This window comes from Cervus canadensis, chromosome 7 (assembly GCF_019320065.1).
Source record: "Cervus canadensis isolate Bull #8, Minnesota chromosome 7, ASM1932006v1, whole genome shotgun sequence".
In the NCBI taxonomy this organism is placed as follows: Eukaryota; Metazoa; Chordata; class Mammalia; order Artiodactyla; family Cervidae; genus Cervus; species Cervus canadensis.
Window position 1 is genome coordinate 28,974,190 of NC_057392.1, and position 24,800 is coordinate 28,998,989.

A 24,800-nucleotide genomic window follows, 5' to 3' on the forward strand; every position below is an offset into this window, starting at 1 on the left:
AAGTCAGTTCTTTGTATCAGGTGGCCAAGATATTGGAACTTCAGCTTCAGCATCAGTCCTTCCAGTGAACACCCAGGGCTGATCTCCTTTAGGATGGACTGGTTGGATCTCCTTGCAGTCCAAGGGACTCTCAAGTGTCTTCTCCAACACCACAGTTCAAAAGCATCAATTCTTCGGTGGTCAACTTTCTTTATAGTCCAACTGTCCCATCCATACATGACCACTGGAAAAACCATAGCCTTGACTAGATTAGAGTGGTATCATCTGCATATCTGAGGTTGTTAATATTTCTCCCAGCAATCTTGATTTCAATCCTAAAATTAGCAAACGTCATTCATCTAAACCTTACTACAATCTGACTGCAGTTAACACGACCTCAGACTAACTTAAAGCCATGAGTAGTGCTGCATGTAGGAAAATGAAGGGGAGCCGGAGGGAAGGGGAAGGAGTCACACAGTCAGACCCCCAAGACGCAGAGTACACTGCTGGTGGGTCTCTGGGGAGGATGGGTGTCTAAAGAGAAATGTCTGCAGCTCAGAGTGCTTTGAACATTTCCCTCCACTCAAATGAGTCCCACAGTCCTTTAAGTTATTATCTTGATGGATAGAATAAAATATTTCAAGATTCTGATTTTTTTTTTTTAATATCTGAAGTCAGGCCATAGAGTTCTTCAATAGCTTGGGCATCCATTTTCTCTACCCCATCATCAGCAAACAAAAGCCAGAAGCCATGACTTTTCACCACAGTAATATTGACATAACGCCATGATTAGGAGCACTGCCCCTGTGGACCACCACCACAACCAGCTCGTACATGCAGTCCAGATGTACCACATCACTGCAGGCATTGAAGAGCTGCAGTTCCAGCAGGAAGACCACCTGGTAAGATCGTTTGGTGTGTGTGGAGCACGTACTTGAACTGCTCGAGTTTCAGGGCCAGAATCATGGGCAGCTTTCTGACTCTCAGCCTTTGCTGGGCCTCTGCTGCAACCTGTTTCATGCCAATATTCCTGTCCTCTATGCAGTGTTTCTGTGTTGCTGAAGTCTCTTAGACAGGGAGCAATAGATATACCTGCTCCATGTCGACACAAAGGTCAAGAAAATCTTCATCTCTTGCTACAAACAGTTTCATAGCTCAAGCATCAAGTTTCATGGGTGAGTGCTCCCTGAGAAATCTCATGGACACAAGTGAGTACTGATTAATCATTCTCTGCTGTTCCTTCATACTGCCATTTTTTAATCTCCCATTTTGTTTCTTCTCTTCCTGCAGGATGTGCATGTTTAGCAAATAATTTAAACATTCATGAGTATCCTGCTGCAGGTAGTCATCTAAGAGATTGCTTTCATGTCTCAAACTTGAAATGCACTTCTTTGGTGGGGTCACACTAACCTTCTTCAGAGTGGCAATGCTGTAGAAACGCTCTCCCAGACAGGTCAACAAGTTTTCCTTCCTACTGGGTTGGGCCTTGTGTGCCAGAACATTCTCCCAGAACCTCTGGCAGGAGTTCAAGGCCACAGCATGGAACCACAGCAGCATGTGTTTCCAAAATTGACCAGTTCGAAGCAGTGTTCATTGATTGGAAACTGCACTGAATCAATGTCTTTTTCCAGAGCAGAGGCATTGGTGCCCTTTGAGGCACCACTCAAAATATTTGAGAATGAGGTGTCCTTTTCTGTCAAATCATCACAGAATACTGCAACCATATTATAGATGGAGGCAATGTTTCAGACAGTCATTAGCCTAAAGGTTACAGCGATCCCACACCACCGTCTTTATAAGGTGAAAACAGGCCTGGCTATGGTGGAGTGTTCAAGGGGAGGCCAGGCATGGTGGCCCTGGCCATCGGGAGGTGAGCTGGGGTTAAGTTTTCAGCTTAGTGGATACCTTCTTAACAGTAAAAGCTAACAAGAGAAGACAATAGAAACCCAGGAGAATATGAAATCACATTTCCAAAGTCTGAGAGAAAATAGTTTACCAAAGAACAATCTTTCAAGTAAAAGTGTGAAATCATGAGATTTTTCTTTTCCAGATAAAAAACAACCAAGGGAGTTTACAACCTTTATTAAAGAAAAACTCTAAAAGTTGTACTTTAAGCAAAAGAAACACCATCTTTTCATGTTCGTTTGAAGGTATCAGTGATAGCAACAGAAATGAGGGTAAAGCCACATAAGGATCAACTAAATTAAACTATAATTCTAACAATCTCTCATTTAGTAGAAATTAACAAAATAAAAAGACAGAAATAAAATACTGGACAATAACATGTGAAATGGGAGTTAAGTTTCTAAGGCCCTTGTATTTTGAAGATAATAGCAAATATATAAGCTAACTTTTGACATTGTTAAGCATGCATATTTACTTACATTTCCAGACCAGTCGTGACAACCATAGAGACTATTAATGCCAAACTAGTGGGGGCAGAGAGGGCTGGGGCCACAGAATGAGAGGCTTTCTGTACCTGGTCTCCATGCAAGCCATCAACACCCTCCTCACCAGAGTTGCCCTGGAAGGGAAGATGAGAACATTAGGCAAAGAGGGCCAGGGTACGTGTTCTTGTTCTGATGCTAATTTCTTTGCTAATATTGTTCTCAGTTGGTACAAGAATCTAGACCTCCTGAAACAACATTTATATACTGCATTCAAGCATTAAAAAGCAGTAATTATTTTCTTCCCGAGGTGGATAGTAACTCTATATACTGTTTTTCCTGACACCTCAGCTGCTAAAGAAAAGGAACTCAGATTTTGAATGGACAGAAAGACTTCCTTTTAAATTTTTACACTGGAACAAGTACTGTAACACCCTCACAAGACTGAATGAGACATTCCTTAAAGGATGTCTACATGCTAATGTTGGTCCTTTTGCCGTTGGGTTTCTTTTTTTTTTTCCATAGTTTTACATTCTTTTATTCTAACGCTAAGGCACACAAAAGCAGCCTGAGAATATGCTACTATTTTTTTAGTTTAAAAGACTGGCAAATATCCCTGAATGAATCTGCATAATGGAAACTTGGATCATTGTAGAATAAGTAGGAATTAAATGAGTGTGTATGCAAGTGCATGCATTTTGAAGGACTCACAATTAAAAAAAAAAAAAAAAAACTTCTTTAGAAAAGAACTGAGAAACTGGTGTTAACTAGTGACGAAAGTAAAAACTGGCCGCTGTGTTGTGATGGCTCACCAAGCATTCCATCACTTTCAAATTACGGATACTTCATTTTGCCAACTATCTCAGTGAGTGAAGTCACTCAGTCGTGTCCGACTCTTTGCAACCCCATGGACTGTAGCCTACCAGGCTCTTCCATCCTTGGGGTTTTCCATACAAGAATACTGGAGTGGGTTGCCATTTCCTTCTCCAGGGGATCTTCACAACCCAGGGATTGAACCCGGGTCTCCTGCATTGTAGGCAGATGCTTTCCCGTCTGAGCCACCAGGGAAATGTTTTTGAAGAAAAAAGTTTATAAAGCATCTTTTGAAGAAAAATATTTGCAGTTCTGCAAGCAGAATAAGATGCGTGTCGCATATGTGGGATGGTTGGTTGATTTACTCCTATTGGCCACCCAAGGAAATCAAGTTTCAGGCATTTTTTTTAGCAAACACATGACTGAGTTGGTGAATGAATAGGCACATATGAGCACATGAAACTGCTGGGCTAAAATTACATGCTGTGTTGGGCACAGGCCACAGGGGTAAATCAGTGGTATCAGGAGACCTGAGTAAAGGAGTTCTCTCAGCCACTGTTTGACTTTTCACCACTTTGGAAGCATTCTCAAGGGTAATGTGGGGAACAGAGAAGATACCTAATAAATTTTTCTGAATGAATGAGTGAGCAAGTGGATACTTTGCTTCTGAATACAAAGTCATTCCCTAATAGGGCAGCTCCTTTGCAGCCGTGTGCTAGCATCTCTCTCCTACTTGACACAGAGCTTGACCAGACCCTCCTGACCATGCCTTGATTTCAGGACAAACTCTTCCAAATAAACATGATAAACAGATGGCTCAATTATTACAGAACTAGCAAGGCTTAAAAGTTATCACATAGATCCAGGCTGTGAGCCTGAAATACATGCCCTACAACTAGCCATTCATTAGCATGGCAGTTTGGCCATTCATAGCATCTGACATATTCCCTTTTCTGAAACCTTTAAGTCCCCCCTCACTCAAGGAAGGAAAAACAAGTGAATTCATTATCATGTTTCCCAAAGCGTCAGTTCTCCAGTTTGAAAAGAGTAAGAAAGGTCACTCACTTTTTCTCCTGAAAATCCTCTTGCTCCCTACAGTTAAGAAGAAATAAAAGTGACTGAGATTGAATGAGGCTTTAAAACTATTGTTTCACTTAGAGAACCATATGTCCCTAATTTCAAGAAAATGTCATTTTTTAGATCAAAATGAAGACATCTCCTCCAGTAACCATGACGGACATTGCAGCCTTCTGATCACTACCACTTCCCTGCACCTGTGCTGTGAAGAAAATTGCACCTTGCCACTCCTCACACCGTAAGGGCTGAGCTGGAAACAGCAGTGACCTTCCACTTATAACAATCATATTTTGTCGCACAAAAATGAGAATACACTGGATAACAAGCGTGAGAAGGCTTCCAGGAACAACAGGATAAATTGATTGAAAGAGAAACTTATTAGACTATGCAGAATACGGTCATTGTGGTCAGAAAAACTATATAGGTCTCTGAAGTAGCAGACAAGGCTTTCCAGCCTGAAGGAGACTGTCTAATCCTGGAAGGTTAAGAAACATTTAAGGCAACGATGCCCCACCCATCAGCCTTTAACGTTTTAAGGATCTAAAGCCCAGCCTCCAGCTGGCAGTTCTATGACTCTTCTCCTGAGGGTTCTTTCCTGGAACCAGAGCCTGTCCACACACAAGGCGGTCCAGAAATACTGGGAAATTAATGCCCCTTGAGAGCAGGCCTCAGCTAATGCCTGACAGCATTTGGGTGCGTGAATACCCCAACCTCCCCCCAACCCTCAAGTGGGATAACACTGAAGTGCACGTTTGTTCCACGCCGGCTCCCACCGTTTCCAAGCAGAATTAAGCTCCGTCCACCCACAGTGGTTACTGAACAATAAGGCAGCCTTTTGAGGCCACCTTCCCTTCCGGCTCACTTCTCCACATCTCACACTCCACTTCTTTGGTCCCCTCCCAACAAACTATTTACATTGGATTCCTTTTCTCAGGCTCTACTTCTACTTCTAGGAAACCATCCCTGTGAGAAAGAGAGAAAACATCACAGCTATGTTGGAAAATTAAGATTTTCCTTAAACTCAAGGGATAGACAGAGATAAATCCACGAACCTATGGACACCTTATCTTCGACAAGGAGGCAAGGATATACAATGGAAAAAAGACAACCTCTTTAACAAGTGGTGCTGGGAAAACTGGTCAACCACTTGTAAAAGAATGAAACTAGAACACTTTCTAACACCATACACAAAAATAAACTCAAAATGGATTAAAGATCTAAATGTAAGACCAGAAACTATAAAACTCCTAGAGGAGAACATAGGCAAAACACTCTCCGACATAAATCACAGCAGGATCCTCTATGACCTACCTCCCAGAATATTGGAAATAAAAGCAAAAATAAACAAATGGGACATAATGAAACTTAAAAGCTTTTGCACAACAAAGGAAACTATAAGCAAGGTGAAAAGACAGCCTTCAGATTGGGAGAGAATAATAGCAAACGAAGCAACAGACAAAGGATTAATCTCAAAAATATACAAGCAACTCCTGCAGCTCAATTCCAGAAAAATAAATGACCCAATCAAAAAACGGGCCAAAGAACTAAACAGACATTTCTCCAAAGAAGACATACAGATGGCTAACAAACATGTGAAAAGATGCTCAACATCACTCATTATCAGAGAAATGCAAATCAAAACCATAATGAGGTACCATTACATGCCAGTCAGGATGGCTGCTATCCAAAAGTCTACAAGCAATAAATGCTGGAGAGGGTGTGGAGAAAAGGGAACCCTCTTACACTGTTGGTGGGAATGCAAACTAGTACAGCCACTATGGAGAACAGTGTGGAGATTTCTTAAAAAACTGGAAATAGAACTGCCATATGAGTCAGCAATCCCACTTCTGGGCATACACACCGAGGAAACCAGATCTGAAAGAGACACGTGCACCCCAGTGTTCATCGCAGCACTGTTTATAATAGCCAGGACATGGAAGCAACCTAGATGCCCATCAGCAGACGAATGGATAAGGAAGCTGTGGTACATATACACCATGGAATATTACTCAGCTGTTAAAATGAATTCATTTGAATCAGTTCTAATGAGATGAATGAAGCTGGAGCCCATTATACAGAGTGAAGTAAGCCAGAAAGATAAAGAACATTACAGCATACTAACACATATATATGGGATTTAGAAAGATGGTAATGATAACCCTATATGCAAAACAGAAAAAGAGACACAGATGTACAGAACAGACTTTTAGACTCTGTGGGAGAAGGCGAGGGTGGAATGTTTTGACAGAACAGCATCGAAACATGTATATTATCTAGGGTGAAACAGATCACCAGCCCAGGTTGGATGCATGATACAAGTGCTCGGGCCTGATGCACTGGGAAGACCCAGAGGGAGCGGGTAGAGAGGGAGGTGGGAGGGGGGATCGGGATGGGGAATACATGTAAAACCATGGCTGATTCATGTCATTGTATGACAAAACCCACTACAATATTGTAAAGTAATTAGCCTCCAACTAATAGAAATAAATGAAAAAAAAAAAAAACTCAAGGGATAGAACAGAGACAAGGAAAGAATGCCACAGGTCAAGGTCACACTCACCTTGCGACCTCGTGCACCCCAGCAACCTTCCTCACCTCGGGGTCCAGAAAGGCCTCGGGGGCCTCTTTCTCCCTGTGGAATAAAGGCACACATAGAGACAATCCAGCAACTATCTCAGCCACCACCCAATCGATTCCAACTAGCGATAACAGCCATCACAATGACTAAAATATGGCACGATCCTTATAATTCCTTTCACATCCTCAAAGACCCAATTGGATCACCTGCAAGGCAATCAGAATGTTCATCTAGCAACTGCCCACATTGATGACTCCAAATCATGCAAATCCAAATTATCTAGATTTTTAATCCATGCAGTCAAGCCACACTGGGAAAACTTAAGCATTCAAACAAAACAGAAGGTGCATTTGCACATTCCTCCAGGCAGCTAAAACTAGATGAAAGTTTCCTTGTGTTCCACAGAGAATAAACCACACTGTTTAACTCTCTCTTCTTGGTGAAATCCTGCTCACCCCTAAGGTGTAGACCATATATCACCTCTTCTCCTGAGAAGCTTTTTCTGCTATACTGTGTCACGGTCTGTTTTCTGTGTTACATTCCTGCTATAGTATAAGTTCTTAGAGACAAGGACAATGTCTCATTTCTCTGTCTCTGGGTTTCCAGTGATAGGCATAGTGCCTAGCACACAGTATCATCCAATCAAGATCTGAAGAATGACTTTCTGAATCCTACTAAGTAATAGGACCTCTTGATCTAATACTGGATGTGAAAGGGGATGGTAAATATCATGCCTTTTGCTGAACTGATTCAAGATAAAGTAGAAAGTAGTGAAACCGTGATGAAACCATGAGGTTTTCATCAAAAGAGGGTCTGCAAATATGAACAGCTAACTTTGACTTAATGAGGCCAGATAACTTCCCTACATACACTGCCCAGTAGAGTAAAAGGGAACATGGGAAAGGGAGAGGTACTCTGGGTCTAGAATGAAAGGAGCTGGGTTTGAGTCCTAATGTAATAAAGAAGAAACTTTGTATTCTGTTACAAGTATAGGGCTTTCCAGGTGGCGCTAGTGGTAAAGAACCTGCCTGCCAATGCAGGCGACATAAGAGATGCAGGTTCGATGCCTGGGTCGGGAAGATCTCCTGGAGAATGGCATGGCAACCCACTCTAGTATTCTTGCCTGGAGAATCCCGTGGACCAGAGGAACCCAGCAGGTGAGCTACAGTCCATAAGGTCACAAAGAGTCAGACCAACTGAAGCGACTTAACACACACACACAAGTAAATCACTAAAGGATGTTGCCTATAAATTAGACATGCCAGCCTCTCTCAGGGAATCCTACCTCCCATGCCTGTACATGTACATGCTCAGTGGTGTCTGACTCTTTGCAATCCCATGGACTGTAGCCCACCAGGCTCCTCTGTCCATGGGATTTCCCAGGCAAGAATACTGGAGTGGGTTGCCCTTTCCTCCTCCAGGGCATCCTCCCGACCCAGGGATCAAACCCAGATCTCCTGTGTCTCCTGCATTGCAGGCAAATACTTTACCAGAGAGCCACTGGGGAAGCCCTGAGTGTTAAACTAAAATATACCTGTTTAGCTCACAATGAGAAGGTAACAGGTAGGAAGGCTAGGGGTCCCCAAGCTGAGGAAATAGACAGCAAGTGGCAGATGATTTTTTTCTCTCTTAAGCAGGAGGAGGAAACAAACTGCAAGTGGCAAATTTTCTTTTTTCCTTCTCTATACAAAAATAAAAGAGGTTTCTTTTAAATTCTGTGTTGTCATGATGACACCTGGTTCCACCTGAACTTAACTTTCCTCAAACCTTGCGCTAACCAATGCATTTTTTCTTCTGGAAATGTTCTTCTTAAGCTATGTTAACAAACTATGTATTTGCCTTGGAATCTGCCTTTCTTCAAGTAGGTTCTCAGTAGACTCAAACCTTGAACCGATAATGGCTCAACAAACCACTATGTCTTACTCATGGAAATGTTCTCTTAAGCTATATTAATGAAACTATGCATTTGCTTGGAAATCTGCCTTTCTTTAAGATTCATGTCAATTGTTCTATGCCAAGGGATGACTCACCTTCTGCCAAAGCTGTCTCAAAATGCATGTTTCGGGAGAGGCACCTGATGCAACTCTCTCAGTTTTGAGGTGATTCTTTAACAGATATATAACTCCTTGCTTAAAATTAGCAAGGGGGGCACTCATTCTGCCCCCTTCTGAAGTCTGTGTCAGAAGCTTCCTCTATCCTTTATACTTTATTTTTTTCCCATTTATTTTTATTAGTTGGAGGCTAATTACTTTACAATATTGTAGTGGTTTTTGCCATACATTGACATGAATCAGCCACGGATTTACATGTATTCCCCATCCCGATCCCCTCTCCTGCCTCCCTCTCCATCCCATCCCTCTGGGTCTTCCCAGTGCACCAGCCCTGAGCACTTGTCTCATGCATCCAACCTGGGCTGGTGATTTGTTTCACCCTTGATAGTATACTTGTTTCAATGCTATTCTCTCAGAACATCCCACCCTCACCTTCTCCCACAGAGTCTAAAAGTCTGTTCTGTACATCTGTGTCTCTTTTTCTGTTTTGCATATAGGGTTGTCATTGCCATCTTTTAAAATTCCATATATATGTGTTAGTATACTGTATTGGTCTTTATCTTTCTGGCTTACTTCACTCTGTATAATGGGCTCCAGTTTCATCCATCTCATTAGAACTTTCTAACACCATACACAAAAATAAACTCAAAATGGATTAAAGATCTAAATGTAAGACCAGAAACTATAAAACTCCTAGAGAAGAACATAGGCAAAACACTCTCCGACATAAATCACAGCAGGATCCTCTATGACCCGCCTCCTAGAGTAATGGAAACAAAAGCAAAAATAAACAAATGGGACCTAATTAAACTTAAAAGCTTTTGCACAACAAAGGAAACTATAAGCAAGGTGAAAAGACAGCCTTCAGAATGGGAGAAAATAATAGCAAATGAAGAAACAAAGGATTAATATCCTTTATACTTTAATAAAACTTGATTACACAAAAGTTTCAAGTGGTCAAGCCTCGTCTCTGACCCCAGATTGAAATCCTCTCCTCCGGAGGTCGTGAATCCCGGCATAGCTCACAGCTCACAGTTGCAATCTTTCAGCAGGAAACCTCCTGACCAGGCTCACTTGTGGGTAACTGCAGGGGGATGACTGCAGGGGGAATAAGTTAACACATCCCCTCTGGAAGCTGACAGGAACCTGGAGGCATTTGACTTTGCTCCCTCCCCTTTCAGTATAAAAGAAGCCAGAATTCTAACTCAGGCAAGACAGTTCGTTGGGACATAAGTCCACCATCTTCTCCGTCCACCAGCTATCCAAATAAAGTTGCTATTCCTCGCCCCAACAACTCATCTCTCAATTTATGGGCCTGTCAAGAGGCAAGCAGCACAAGCTTGGACTCAGTAACACTAGCTCTGCTTGTTTTGTGAGCACATGACTCAATAAATTAGTTTCCTCCACTGATAAAATATGAATCTGGATGGTACTGATTCTAACCATTTATAGGATTGCTGCAATGCATACATGAAATACTACATTGGAAGTACTCCTCAAATTGCATGGAGAAGACAAATGAGGTGTTTTACACCTAACAGACAGCAAGAGATAATGAGACAAACACAGGTTCTGGCTTCAGACAGATGTGGGTTCAGGTACATCTCCAGCTCTTTGAAGAGTTCAGGATTTTGGGGTCCTGAGCCACTTGTCTTCTTGGAGGGCCTTGAAATAAACCTTTCTCTGCTCCAAGCTTGGTTTTGGTTTGTTTGGCCTCACTGTACATTGGGCACGCAGACTTGCACTCAGTAACAATTATGCTGAGTGAAATAAGGCAAACATTTTTATGATTCTATTTAATGAGGCACTTAGGGTCAAAGGCATAGAGACAGAAAGTAGAATAGTGGTTGCCAGGGGTTGAGGAGAGAGGACATGGGGAGTTAGCATTTAATAGGTACAGAGTTCCAGCTTGCAAAATGGAAAGATGTCTGGAGATGGATGGTGGGGAATGACTGCACCAACATGAATGCACTTAACACCGTTGAATTGAATGTTTTAAAATGGTGATGATATAAAGTTGATTTTATATTTTACCACAATTAAAAATTAGAAAGAAAATGGTGACGGAAAAGACCCCCTAGTCCTATTTTTAGTTTCTAAAAATAGAAACACTTGCTGTACATACATGATTGTGTGTGTGCTTTTTTTCCCCAAAATCAGTCCTCAGAAAAGAGTATTCCTAATTTTGAATCTTCCAAAGTTTTTACAAAGTTTCTCATATTTGGAAGACTCCATTACTTAACTTTGAACAGCATTGTATTGACACGCAGTCAGAGATAATTTGAGATATTTATGGGATGTTTATGGAGGTCACCCATCAGATTAGTTTAAAAAGGAGAAAAAAGGGTGTGGTAAGGAAATCTAACAGAGATTATTATGATTTAAAATGTTAGCTACCATGAAACAGTGACACTAAGTGGTAAAGAACCTGCCTGCAAATGCAGGAGACATAAGAGACAAGACTTTAACCCCTGGGTTGGAAAGCTCCCCAGGAGGAGGGCATGGCAACTCACTCTAGTATTCTTGCCTGGAGAATCCCCATGGACAGAGGAGCCTGGCGGGCTACAGTCCACAGAGTCACAAGTAGTTAAACGTGACTGAAGCACCTTAGCACACACCTTGAAATAAGACTTCTAACAGTCACTTTTACAAACAATAAATTTGTTTTATAGTGGAAACCATGAAAATATTCTTGGAAGGAAAGTGAGGCAAAGGGTTTTTGAAGCTGAATGCAAAATTTGCAAGGACAGTCTTCAAAAACAGACTTAAAAGTGAACACAATATACTCTAGAAAGCCAGGTGAGATGCTTCCATGAAGTGGCTTCAATAACACTAAAGTAACTGACATAGAAACTATGTGGGAAGAATTTTTAATAAAATGGTTTGATAAAACATGAGAAAGAGAAAAAAGAATAATTTCTAATTTAGTATACTTCTTATATAATGAAAGACTTTAAAATGTTTATGTGTAACTAAGTTAAATATTATAAGTAGACATTGGTCTCATTCACCTACATCTCTATAAATTCATATTTTCTAACTGGGCAAAACAATTTTAGAATGTTCTCATGAGAAAATAACAACTTCCCTGATAGCTCAGATGGAAAAGTGTCTGCGTACAACGGGGGAGAAAATAGGAATTGTCTTAAAATGGGCATATATGTTAAATTGTTTTGAGAAGAAAATTAATGCTTACTGAGTTTCTCATTCAGAATTTAGTTCTATCCTGTTTAAAAATTGGTGTTCAATTGCTCACAGCAGTTGCTTTATTAAAGCTAAAAATTATAGTCATGACTTAATGGAAGGAATTACATCACTAAGAGCTTTTCAAATGTTGGACTGGTGCAAGTTATTACAGGAGAAATGGAATTAGAAGAAGAAAAGTATCTTTATGTTGCACATGAAAAGAAGAAATGTGTATACAATGTATAGTGTGGTACCTATGGCAGGTAGGAAGCTCTCAACGAATGTTACCTGTTTTTGTTACTATGGAAGTAATGTAACTATTTTTTGTGACTTTAGAGAATCTGACTAATTTGACATAAACAAAGACTTGATCTGTGCCTAGTAAACCACCATCTCATTATAGGTTGTTCAGCCACTCAGTCGTGTCCAACTCTTTGTTACCACGAGGACTGCAGCATGCCAGGCTTCCCTGTCTTTCACTGTCTCCTGGAGTTGCTCAAACTCATGTCCACTGAGTAGGTGATGCCATCCAACCATCTCATCCTCTGTCGCCCCCTCTCCTCCTACCCTCCATCTTTCCCAGCATCAGGATGTTTTCCAGTGAGTCAGTTCTTTAGATCAGGTGGCCAGAGTATTGGAGCTTCAGCATCAGTTCTTCCAATGAATATTCAGGACCGATTTACTTTAGGATTGACTGGTTTGATTTCCATGCTATCCAAGGAATTCTCAAGAGTCTTCTCCAACACCACAGTTTGAAAGCATCAATTCTTCAATGCTCAGCCTTCCTTATGGCCCAACTCAGACCCATAGTAAGTACTGGAAAAATCATAGCTTTGACGTTTGTCATATGGACAGCAAAGGGATGCCTCTGCTTTTTAATACACTGTCTAGGTTTTTCAAAGCTTTTCTTCCAAGAAGCAAGCATCTTTTAATTTCATGGCTACAGTCACTAGTCCCAGTGATTTTGGAGCCCAAGAAAATAAAGTCAGTCACTCTTTCCATTTTTCTCCCCATCTATTTGCTATAAAGTGATGGGACTGGATGACATGATTTTTACTTTTTGAATGTTGAGTTTTAAGCCAGCTTATTCACTCTCCTCTTCAATCTTCATCAAGTGGCTCTTTAGTTCCTCTTTGATTTCTGCCATTATGGTGGTGTCACCTGCATATATGAGGTTATTGATATTTCTCCCAGCAATCTTGATTCCAGCTTGAACTTCATCCAGCTCAGCATTTTGCATGATGTACTCTGCACAGAAGTAAGAGAAGCAGAGTGCCAAAATACAGCCTTGATTACTCCTTTCCCTATTTGGAACCAGTCCGTTGTTCCAGACTAACTGTTGCTTCTTGGCCTGCATACAGGTTTCTCAGCAGGCAGGTCAGGTGGTCTCCTCTCTTAAAGAATTTCCACAGTTTGTTTTGATCCATACAGTCAAAAGCTTTAGCATAGTAAATGAAGCAGAAATAGATGTTTTTCTGGAATTCCCTTCTTTTTCTATGATCCAACGCATGTTGGCAATTTGATCTCTGGTTCCTCTGCCTTTTCTAAATCCAGCTTGTACATCTGGAATTTCTTGGTTCACATACTGCTGAAGCCTAGTTTGAAGGTTTTTTGAGCATTACCTTGCTAGCATGTGATATGAGTGCAACTATGCGATAGTTTGAACATTCTTTGGCATTGCCCTTCTTTGGGACTGGAAAGAAAACTGACCTTTTCTGGTCCTGTGGTCACTGCTAGGTTTTCCAAATTTGCTGGCTTTTTTTTTTTTTTGCTTGTTTAATTTATGTTTAATTGAAGGATGATTGCTTTACGGTATTGGTTGGTTTCTGTCAAACATCGACAGGAATCAGCCATAGGTTCCCCTCCCTCTTGAACCTCCCCCCACCTCCCTCCCCATCTCACCCCTCTAGGTTGTTACAGAGCCCCAGTTTCAGTTCCCTGAGTCATACACCAAATTCCCATGGACTATCTATTTTACACATGGTGATGTGTGTTTCCCTGTTACTCTCTCCCCACCTCCCCTTCTCTTCTTCCCCCCTCCCACTGTTTCCTTACATCTGTTCTCTATGTCTGTGTCTCCATTGCTGCCCTGCAAATAATTTCACTAGTACCAGGTTTCTAGAATCTCTTTCTGACTTACTTCACTCTGTATAATAGGCTCTAGGTTCATCCACCTCATTAGAACTGATTCAAATGCATTCCTTTTTATGGCTGAGTAATATTTCATTGTATGTATATACCACATTTTCTTTATCTTTTCATCTATTGATGGACATCTAGGTTTCTTCCAGGTTCTAGCTATTGTAAACAGTGCTGCAGTGAACAGTGGGGTACATGGATCTTTTTCAACTATGGTTTCCTCAGTGTATATGCCCAGTAGTGGGATTCTTGGGTTATATGGTGGCTTTATTCCTAGTGTTTTAAGGAATCTCCATACTGTTTTCCATAGTGGTTGTAGCAGTTTTCATTCCCACCAACAATGCAAGAGGGTTCCCTTTTCTCCACACCCTCTTCATCATTTATTGTTTGTAGACTTTTAGATGATGGCCATTCTGACTGGTATGAGGTGATATCTCAATGCAGTTTTGATTTGCATTTCTCTAATAATGAGTGATGTTGAGCATCTTTTCATGCATTTATTAGCCATTTGTAGGCCTCCTTCAGAGAAATGTCTGTTTCGGTCTTTTTCCCACTTTTTGATTGGGTTGTTTTTTCCTGGTTTTGACTTCTATGAACTGCTTGTATATTTTGGAAACTAATCCTTTGACAGTTGTTTCATTTGCTATTATTTTCTCCCATTCTGAGAGTTGTGTTTTCACCTTGTTTATAGTTTTCTTCACTATGCAAAATTGCAAAAGTTTAATTATGTCCCACTTGTTTATTTATTTTTTTTTATTTCCATTACTCTAGGAGGTGGGTCATAGAGGATCTTGCAGTGATTTATGTCATAGAGTGCCCTGCCTATATTTTCCTCTAAGAGTTTTATTGTTTCTGGTCTTGCATTTAGGTCTTTAATCCATTTTGAGTTTATCTTTGTGTACGGTGTTAGGCAGTGTTCAAATTTCATTCTTTTACACGTAGCTGTCCAGTTTTCCCAGCACCACTTACTGAAGAGCCTATCTTTGCCCCATTGTATATTCTTGCCTCCTTTGCCAAAAATAAGGTGCCCATAGGCATGTGGGTTTATCTCTGGGCTTTCTGTCTTGTTTCCATGGTCTATGTTTCTGCTTTTGAGACAGTGCCATACTGTCTTGATGACCGTAGCTTTGTAGGATAGTCTGAAGCCAGGCAGGTGGATTCCTCCAGCTCCATTCTTCTTTCTCAAGACTGCTTTGGGTATTCGGGGTCTTATGTGTTCCCATATGAACTGTGAGATTTTTGTTGTTGTTGTTCTAGTTCTCTAAAAAATGCCATTGGTAATTTGATAGGGATCACCTTGAATCTGTAGATTGTATTTGGTAGTATAATCATTTTCACAATATTGATTCTTCCAACCCAGGAACATAGAATCTCTCTCCATCTGTTTATGTTGTCTTTGATTTCTTTCATCAGTGTCTTACAGTTTTCTATACACAGCTCTTTTGTCTCCTTAGGTAGGTTTATTCCTAGATATTTTATTCTTCTTGCTGCAATGGTGAATGGGATCAAGTCCTTAATTTCTCTTTCTGATTTTTCATTGTCAGTGTATAGGAATGCAAGTGGTTTCTGTGTGTTGATTTTGTATCCTGAAACTTTGCTAAATTCACTGATTAGCTCTGGTAATTTTCTGATAGTATCTTTAGGGATTTTATGTTTAGTTATATGTCATCTGCAAAGAGAGAGATTTTTACTTCTTCTTTTCCAACCTGGATACCTTTTATTTCTTTTTCTTCTCTGATTGCCATAGCTAGGACTTCCAAAACTATGTTGAATAATAGTGATAAGCGTGGACGCCCTTGTCTTGTTCCTGATCTTAGAGAGAATGCGTCAGTTTTTCAACATTGAGAATAATGTTTGCTATGGGTTTAACATATATGGCCTTTACTACGTTGAGGTAGGTTCTGTCTATGCCCATTTTTTGAACAGTTTTTATCGTAAATGGGTACTGAATTTTGTCAAAGGCTTTTCCTGCATCTATAGAGACTATCATATGGCTTTTATCTTTCAGTTTGTTAATATGGTATATCACATTGATTGCTTTGCATATATTGAAGGATCCTTGCATCCCTGGCATAAACCAACTTGATCATGGTGTATGATCTTTTTAATGTGTTGTTGAACTCTTTTTTGAGAATTTTGTTGAGGATTTTTGCATCTAAGTTCATCAGTGATATTGGCCTGTAATTTTCTTTTTATGTGTCATCTTTGTCTGGTTTTGGCATCAAGGTGATGGTGGCCTCATATGAGGCCAATGAGTTTGGAAGTGTTCCTTCCTCTGCAATTTTTTGAAAGAGTTTTAGAAGAATAGACATTAGCTCATCTCTAGCTGTTTGATAGGATTCACCTGTGAAGCCATCTGGTCCTGGGCTTTTGCATTTTGGGAGATTTTTTTTATCACAATTTTGATTCCAGTGCTTATGATTGGCATCTTCATAATTTCTATTTTGTCCTGATTCAGCCTTGGAAGATTGAACTTTTCTCAGAATCTGTCCATTTCTTCCAGGTTGTCCATCTTATTGGCGTATAGTTGCTCATAATAGTCTCTTATGATCCTTTGTATTTTTGCATTGTCTGTTGTAACCTCTCCTTTTTCATTTCTAATTTTGTTGATTTGATTCTTCTTTTTTTTTTTTTTGGTGAGTCTAGCTAAAGGTTTGTCAGTTTTGTTTATCTTCTCAAAGATAACTCTTCTTAATACCCTCTGCATTTGTTAGCTCCACACCATTTCTGTCCTTTATTGTGCCCCTCTTTGCGTGAAATGTTCCCTTGGTCTCTCTAATTTTCTTCAAAATCCCTAAATCTCATTACAGGTAAAATTTGAAAATATACAGCATCCACGAGTCTGGCAGACTGTATTTTCCAAAGAAGGCCACAGGGAAACCTCCACACTCCTCTGTTCTGTGGCCTTTCACTCCCACATCAAGAGGGGGAGTCTAACCCCCCCCCACTCCGTCTGGAATCTGGTCTGGATTTAGTGACACCCTTGCAACCAACAGAACGTGGCCAGCAAGCTTCAGCCCTGGCTCTTGCATGGCCCCTCCCTGTGAGAACCTGCAGCCTTGCCACTCCCCCTCAGCCTGCCCTTCTGCCTCCCAGCCCCTCCAGGGATGCAGAGGAAGCCACCTCAGCAGCGGTCCTCCAGCCCCAGGCTTCAGGACAGGCGGCAAGTGAACCAAGGGGCAGAGGGAAGTGGGAGAGCCCCCAGAAACCCAGCAAACAGCAGGAAACAGTTCCTTTTTCAGTTTCCCCACCCAGCGTCCCAGGGGGTGACTGTTGTTTTGTACCACCGTGGGTGTTCTTGCTGTTGTTGTTGTTGGGATTGGGGGCAGGGGGAAATAGATACCTGAAACAGTTAGCTACTTGTCTTCTTGTAATAGGGAAGAACAAATCTGACTCCATGTTGGATGGGTTTCTTTTACTTTAATTGTAACCAAGCAGGACCCTACTGGGTATGGATCCCTCTCCTATACCCTCTGTTGTAGCTCCTCTCTACAGTACCTAGATAATGGTATTTGACCATATTTACCGAGTTCCTAAGATGCTAAAACAACCACCAAATGGAAGAAATTAGCTACTAGATAATCATGAGCAGGTAGCCCCCAGGCCTACTGGTGCCTAAGGGCTGATAATGTTAACCTAACAGCCCTGTTACCTCACTATCAGCCAATCAGAGAATTGTGCATGAACTGATCACACACCTGGGATGCCCCTCCCCCATCTGGCCTTTTAAAACACTTTGCTGGAACCCACGCCCTCAGAGAGTTCAGGTTTGGGGGGACCACCTGCCCCTTCTTCCTTCTTAACCTGAGATGAACCTTTGTGTGCTCCAGCTCCAGTGCAGTGTTTGGCTTTGCTCTGCATGCGAACACAGACTTGGGTTCAGTAAAATAACCTTTACATTCTACGGCTTCTGCTGCAAGTTAATCACCAAAGGGATGTTGCCTACAGCTTAAGTATACATAATGGCCCATCTCAGTTAACCCTGCCTCCCACTCCTGTGTTAAGCCAAAATACCTTTGTTTAGCCCAAAGGAAGCATCCTGACCGGACCTACCCATGAATGGATGTGGGAAAGAAAAAATTATCACAACCCCTCCAATCTGGCTTGCAACAATATACACCTCTTTTCCTTGACCTCTTCACTTGGCCCCTCTTCACTCCATAAAAAGAACTGGCATTCAAACCTGGGCTGGATGGTTCTGTGGGACTCTAGTCCACTCTCTCAGTCTGCTGGCTTTCCAAATAAAGCTGCTGTTTCCTGGCCAAACACCTGTCTCTCAGTTGATTGACCTGTCTTGAGATGAGCAGTAGGAACTTGGATTCGGAAAGACTCGGACACTTTGAACTTGAACTTACAAATTCTGGGCACATTCTGAAACCTGTCCGCCTGCAAGTGGTACTTCTGCTGTTAAGCAAAAGTCTAACCTTAAGTCGAACCTGACCTGCTTTGAAGGGAAGCAACTTTAAAAGCCATTCAAAGGACTACATAGTTAGAAGTCGCCTCTCTTGTGAGAAATGCAAAGAAGACAAGCCCTGCTGAGCTATGCTATCACATGGTGATACTGATGGCTTGAAACATGTCTGGTTCATTTGAGATGTGATCTAAGTACAAAATACACACTGGATTTCAAAGGCAGCATATTTCTTAAAGTAAGCTATCTCAACTTTTATATTAATTACATGTTGATTACACTTAGGGTTTATTGAGTTAAGTAAAATGTTACTAAAATTAACTTCACTTTTTTTTAAAGCTTTCTTTAAGGCAGCTACTTAAAATGTTTTAATTATATAAGACTATGTATAGCACTCACATTATATTCCTAGCTCTGTACTAGGGGGTCTTTATAAAATATCTTGATTTTAGGGTGTTAAGACATTAGAGAATGGGGACAAAATCATCACCCATCCTAGACACAGGCAGGCTTGAAGATGGTATTTGTTTGAAATTAGTATCAATGGCCTAACGGCCTTAGGGTTAGCTAAGTTATTCTCTTAAGCTTGACCAGGCTCACTGAACCACAAACCAAACAGAAAAAAATAACACTTAGACAACATCTTAAAACATCATAAAAACAGGAAGCAATATTATCACTACTGCTAAGTAAAATAACAAAAGTTCACAACTCACATTTCTGAATGTACTTCTAATATCTGAGACCATGCTTACCAAGACAAAATAAAAAGTTGAGCAATTCTCCCACAAATGTAATCAAACAGATCCACTTACATAGGTCTCAGCATTTTTCTTTAATTTCTGCTTACTTTGCAAGTTCAAACATTCTAAATGTTCACAATAATAAAGTGACATGCTAAGTGGAGCGATTAAAACATTAATACCTGTGTACACCCGTAGTATGAAAAGTTTGGTACTGGGACCCCTCAGGTCCCCAAGACCTTTTGAGAAAGGGTGCTCACAAAGCTAAAACTGTTTTCCCAATTACAATAAAATGCTGTGCTTTCTTTTTCATTCACATTCTCTCCCAAGTATATATCAGAGTTTTTAAGACGTCAACAGCCAAGCGACATCACAACAGACTCGGGACAGAAGCAGATATAGCGGTGCAGTTGTTCTCTAAGAAGTTAGACATTAAAGATGCTTAAAACTACAAAAAAAACACAGTCACTAAAACATTTTATTTTGGAAAATATATGGTGTTTTCATAAAGGAATGTCTCATTTCTGCAATGGGTTTATTTTTGTTATTTTGAAATAAAATGAATAATTCTAAATTATTTCAGTTTTGACCTCTAATGTGGTAAACTCCAGTCCCCAAGCTGACAGTTCTCTCCACAATACACATTGTTATCCATGGTCAATCACGTTGGAGAAGTTTTCCTCACCCCAGGATGCATCCAGGGTTATATGCAAACCATCAGTGGGTGACTATAACTCCATCACCTTTTCAGCCAGTCAGGACAGGATCTGAGTGATCCTGTAAGAATGGCTTTGGTTCTCTAATTTATTACTTAAGTGCAATTAAGTATGACTAATATTTGACCCCTTTTACCATATTCTTTTAAAGAAAAAAATAAGATTCGGCACTTACATGGCTACCTTCTTCACCAGGGTAACCAGGTAACCCATCAAAACCTCTCTCTCCCTGAGGAAAAAAAGAAATCAAAATAAATAACATGGACTTCAAATCCTTCACTTCTCAAATCTTCAGGAAATAAAAATTATTAGTGATAGACACCCTTGTCTCACTGAGTTGACATTTTATTAATAATCTACTAAATGTCAAGCATAATACACAGAGATATATAGAAACAAATACTCTTGGCCTGTCTTAAAGTGAAACAGTTAGAACTGGACATGAAACAACAGACTGGTTCCAAACAGGAAAAGGAGTATGTCAAGACTGTATATTGTCACCCTGCTTATTTAACTTATATGCAGAGTACATCATGAGAAACACTGGGCTAGAAGAAGTACAAGCTGGAATCAAGATTGCCAGGAGAAAAATCAATAACCTCAGATATGCAGATGACACCACCCTTATGGCAAAAGTGAAGAAGAAATAAAGAGCCTCTTGATGAAAGTGAAAGAGGAGAGTCAAAAAGTTGGCTTAAAGCTCAACATTCAGAAAACTAAGATCATGGCATCTGGTCCCATCACTTCATGGCAAATAGATGGGGAGACAATAGAAACATAACAGACTTTATTTTGGGGCTCCAAAATCACTGCAGATGGTGATTGCAGCCATGAAATTAAAAGACACTTGCTCCTTGGAAGAAAAGTTAGGACCAACTAGACAGCACATTAAAAAGCAGAGACATTACTTTGCCAACAAAGGTCCGTCTAGTCAAAGCTATGGTCTTTCCAGCGGTCATGTATGGATGTGAGAGTTGGACTGTGAAGAAAGTTGAGCGCCGAAGAATTGATGCTTTTGAACTGTGGTGTTGGAGGAGACTCTTGAGAGTCCCTTGGACTGCAAGGAGATCCAACCAGTCCATCCTAAAGGAGATCAGTCCTGGTGTTCATTGGAAGGACTGATGCTGAAGCTGAAACTCCAATGCTTTGGCCACCTGATGTGAAGAACTGACTCATTTGAAAAGCCCCTGACACTGGGAAAGATTGAGGGCAGGAGGAGAAGTGTACGACAGAGGATGAGATGGTTGGAAGGCATCACTGACTCAATGGACGTGAGTTTGAGCAAGCTCCGGGAGATGATGAAGGACAGGGAAGACTGGTGTGCTGCAGTCCTTGTGGTCGCAAAGAGTCGGCCACAACTGAGTGACTTAACAACAACAAGAGCCCATATAACTTATGAGAAATGGTTGTCTATTTCTGTATGACTCAATCCTTCACTCTCTCATTTCACTCTTCTTAGATTTCTAAATACACAAACTATTTCCTCTCAAGGAAGTTTGGCTTACCATTTTATAGTCAGAGATGTTTATTAAGTCTAAAATACAGTAAATAAAATGTGAGAGCCATAGTCTATTTGTAATTAATAAAGATGAAAGTAATACATCCAAGCACTAACAGACAGGGCAGAGAAATCAAGAATTCAGGACGTGTCAATCTTCGGTCTCAAAACAAGTTATTAAAAAAATAATCAAGGTTCCCAAGCTTGATTTTCTGACCTTCCAATCCTATATTTAAGAATAATAAGAGGGGGGGAAAATCTAGTGCTAAGGCATGATTGCAATTTATTTTTCAAAAAGTAATTATGCACTGTTCAAAATTAAGATTGATCTACAAAGTCAGTAAGAGCTCATTCCAACCATCTCATGGAAAACCTTAGAAAAAGACAATGTAAAAACCAATGGGTTTGATTCAACCTTCCACATGAATTTGCGATTACCCACCCATCATGAGGCTCTAGTCCTGTGAGAATGGAACCTTGTGTCCCTGGGTATCTGAAGACCATTTCTAATGAGACAGTCCCCCTTAAGGAACTGTAGGAAGCAGTAATTTTCCTATCACTTAACTACAGAATTAAAAGAGAGATGCAAATCAACCACCAGTAAACCAGTGACTGTATTTATCCTCCGAGGTTTCTGGTATAAAATAGGATATTAGATCAGAGGGGAAGAGGCTTTGAATACCGTAAAGAAAACAGATAGTGGACAAGTGAAAATTTTGTGGACGAGTGAAAACTTCTGTGTAGTGGTAGAACCTGCGAAAGTGTCAAATAAAAGTAAGGAGACAGCATAGTATAGTGGAAAGGATATGAGCCCTGGAGTCAAGCAGACACAGGGGTTGAAACCCTAAAATGCCTCTTTGTAACTGTGCAACTTCAGGAAAATGGTGTTCCCTCTCTGAGCCTCAATTTTATGCCTGTAAAAGAGGTCTGTTAAGAGGACAGAATCAGAAAAGGTGTATTAAAGATCTAACACAGGCCTCGAGTGTAATGGATACAAAATCTCTCTCCCCTCCCCCACACACACCCAGCAAGAACTCACCTTTCCCCCTGGGCTCCCACCATCACCTCTGTGCCCGTCCTCTCCAAAGCACTTAGCATACCTATTGCAGCATGTTCTTTCTACAATTGTGTCCTGAAAACAAAATCCATCTCACATAATGTTTTTTTTTTTTCCCAATGCTGTATTAACCTACAGCACATTACACACTAAAGAAACAAAATTCCCTCAAGGTTTTAGAAATATTAGCATGAACAGACTTAGGAAAGGATGATGTTTAAAAAAAGAAAATTTACAAGTTGCATGCTCGGAAGGGTGTGCAGTGTGATGCTCAGAGGTTGATTATATGCAAATCCTCTGCCAAATTCTAGCTCCTGGAGCTCCTCTAACTTATGGACACCTTCCAGGCCAATAGTCAGGAGTCCAAAGAATCCTTCAAAAGACCAACAGGTGGGCGATTTCCTTGCATGTCTTTCTAATAGTCTGACTTGTTTTGGCCCCAGATATCTGTCCATCATCCCATCCTTCTTATATCCTCATCTGTCTTTTTCTCAAACTGTGTTTTTTCCCTCAAATCAAAGCCACCTCACAACGTGCCTTCCTAAAGAATTGGTCTGATACCTTTCAATCCCAGCAGCTAAAAGGTAAACAGTTAGGTGGAACCAGGAAGGACTCTCAGAGCCCTCTTGTAGCCCATGTTTTTTGTTTCTGCCAACTTAAAAAATATTCGCAACCTAAAAGTTATGTTTTATTCAGTGGGAATTTTCAGAACTTCAAGCCCAGGAGACAGCATCTCAAGTGACCCTGAGAGAACTGCTCCCAGGAGGCAAGGGGAAGAGCTGGGTTATATAGAGGTTTTGCAACAAAGGGTGGCTAGTCTTGTTGCAGGAAGAGCCAATTCTGACTCCACCTTTGGATCTGTTTCTTTTTCTTTAACTTTGGTTTCCTGTTGTGTTTTTTTTTTTTTTTTTCACCAAAAAGATACTGTTTATACATAAGGCCTGCCTCAGGGAACTCTGCCCCTCTGAGATTTGAAGGTTGCACACTGTACTTAGCTTCTTCTATTGATGCAAGCACTAATAGGTCATCTGGATTTTTCCACAAAACGGAAAACACATGGAAAAGAACACTTCTTAAATTTGGCTAAAAAGTACTGTAGAATTTCAGAACAAATAATAGCATTAATATTTTAGACATCAAATTGATACACAGACCCACACACATGCCCATTAGCTTTTTGCTATTGTAAACAGGCTACCATAAAATCTTACAGTTAAAAGTTGTATACATATTCTTAAGTATTCCTTAAAATGAATTCCTAGAAATGGAATTGCAGATCTAGCAGAGAGGCAGAATTTGCAGTCCTTTGTCATTTACTCCCAATTCCCTTCCAGAGAAGTTATAACATTTTACACTTCCAGTGGCAATCTATGCATTAAATTCAGCTGAAAGCAAGTTGTCACAGAAATATTCCATTTAATGCAATACCTACTAAGATACCCATGACATGTTTCACATAACTAGAACAAATAATCCAAAATTTTATATGGAATGACAAAAGACCCTGATTTGCCAAAGCAATCTTGAGAAAAAAAGAACAAAGCTAAAAATACTATGCTCCCTGATTTCAGATGATACTACAAAGTTGCAGTCATCAAAACAGACACACACTGGCACAAAAACAGACACATATATCAGTAGAACAGAATAAAGAGCCCAGAAATAATTCCACATACTCATAGTCAATTAATCTATGGCAAGAGAGGCAGAACTATCTAATGGAGAAAACACAATTTCTTTAGTAATGGTACTGGGAAAACTGAACATGTAAAGAATTAAATTTGAACATTTTCTCACACTATATACAAAAGAAACTCAAAATGGATAAAAAGACTTAAATAGAGAATCAAAAACCATAAAACTCCTAGAAGAAAACATAAGCAGAACACCCTGACATAAATTGTTGTGTTATTTTTTGGATTTATCTCCAAAAGCAAAGGAAACAAAAGCAGAAGGAAAGAAATAGGACCTAAAATCAAAAAAGCCATCAGCAAAATGAAAAAAAACAGCCTACAGAATTGGGAGAAGATATTTGCAAATGTTATGACCAATAAGGGGTTAATATCCAAAATTTATAAACAGCTCATACAATTCAATATCAGGAGAGCAAACAACCCAATCAATAAATGGGCAGAAGACCTGCATAGATGTTTTTCCAAAACATA

The 24,800-nt window shown here is 40.3% G+C and overlaps 1 pseudogene; it reads right to left on the reverse strand.

Moving 5' to 3' along the window:
* Positions 1-211: 211 nt before the first annotated feature.
* Positions 212-24,800, reverse strand: part of LOC122445499 — a 61,381-nt pseudogene continuing 36,792 nt past the window's right edge.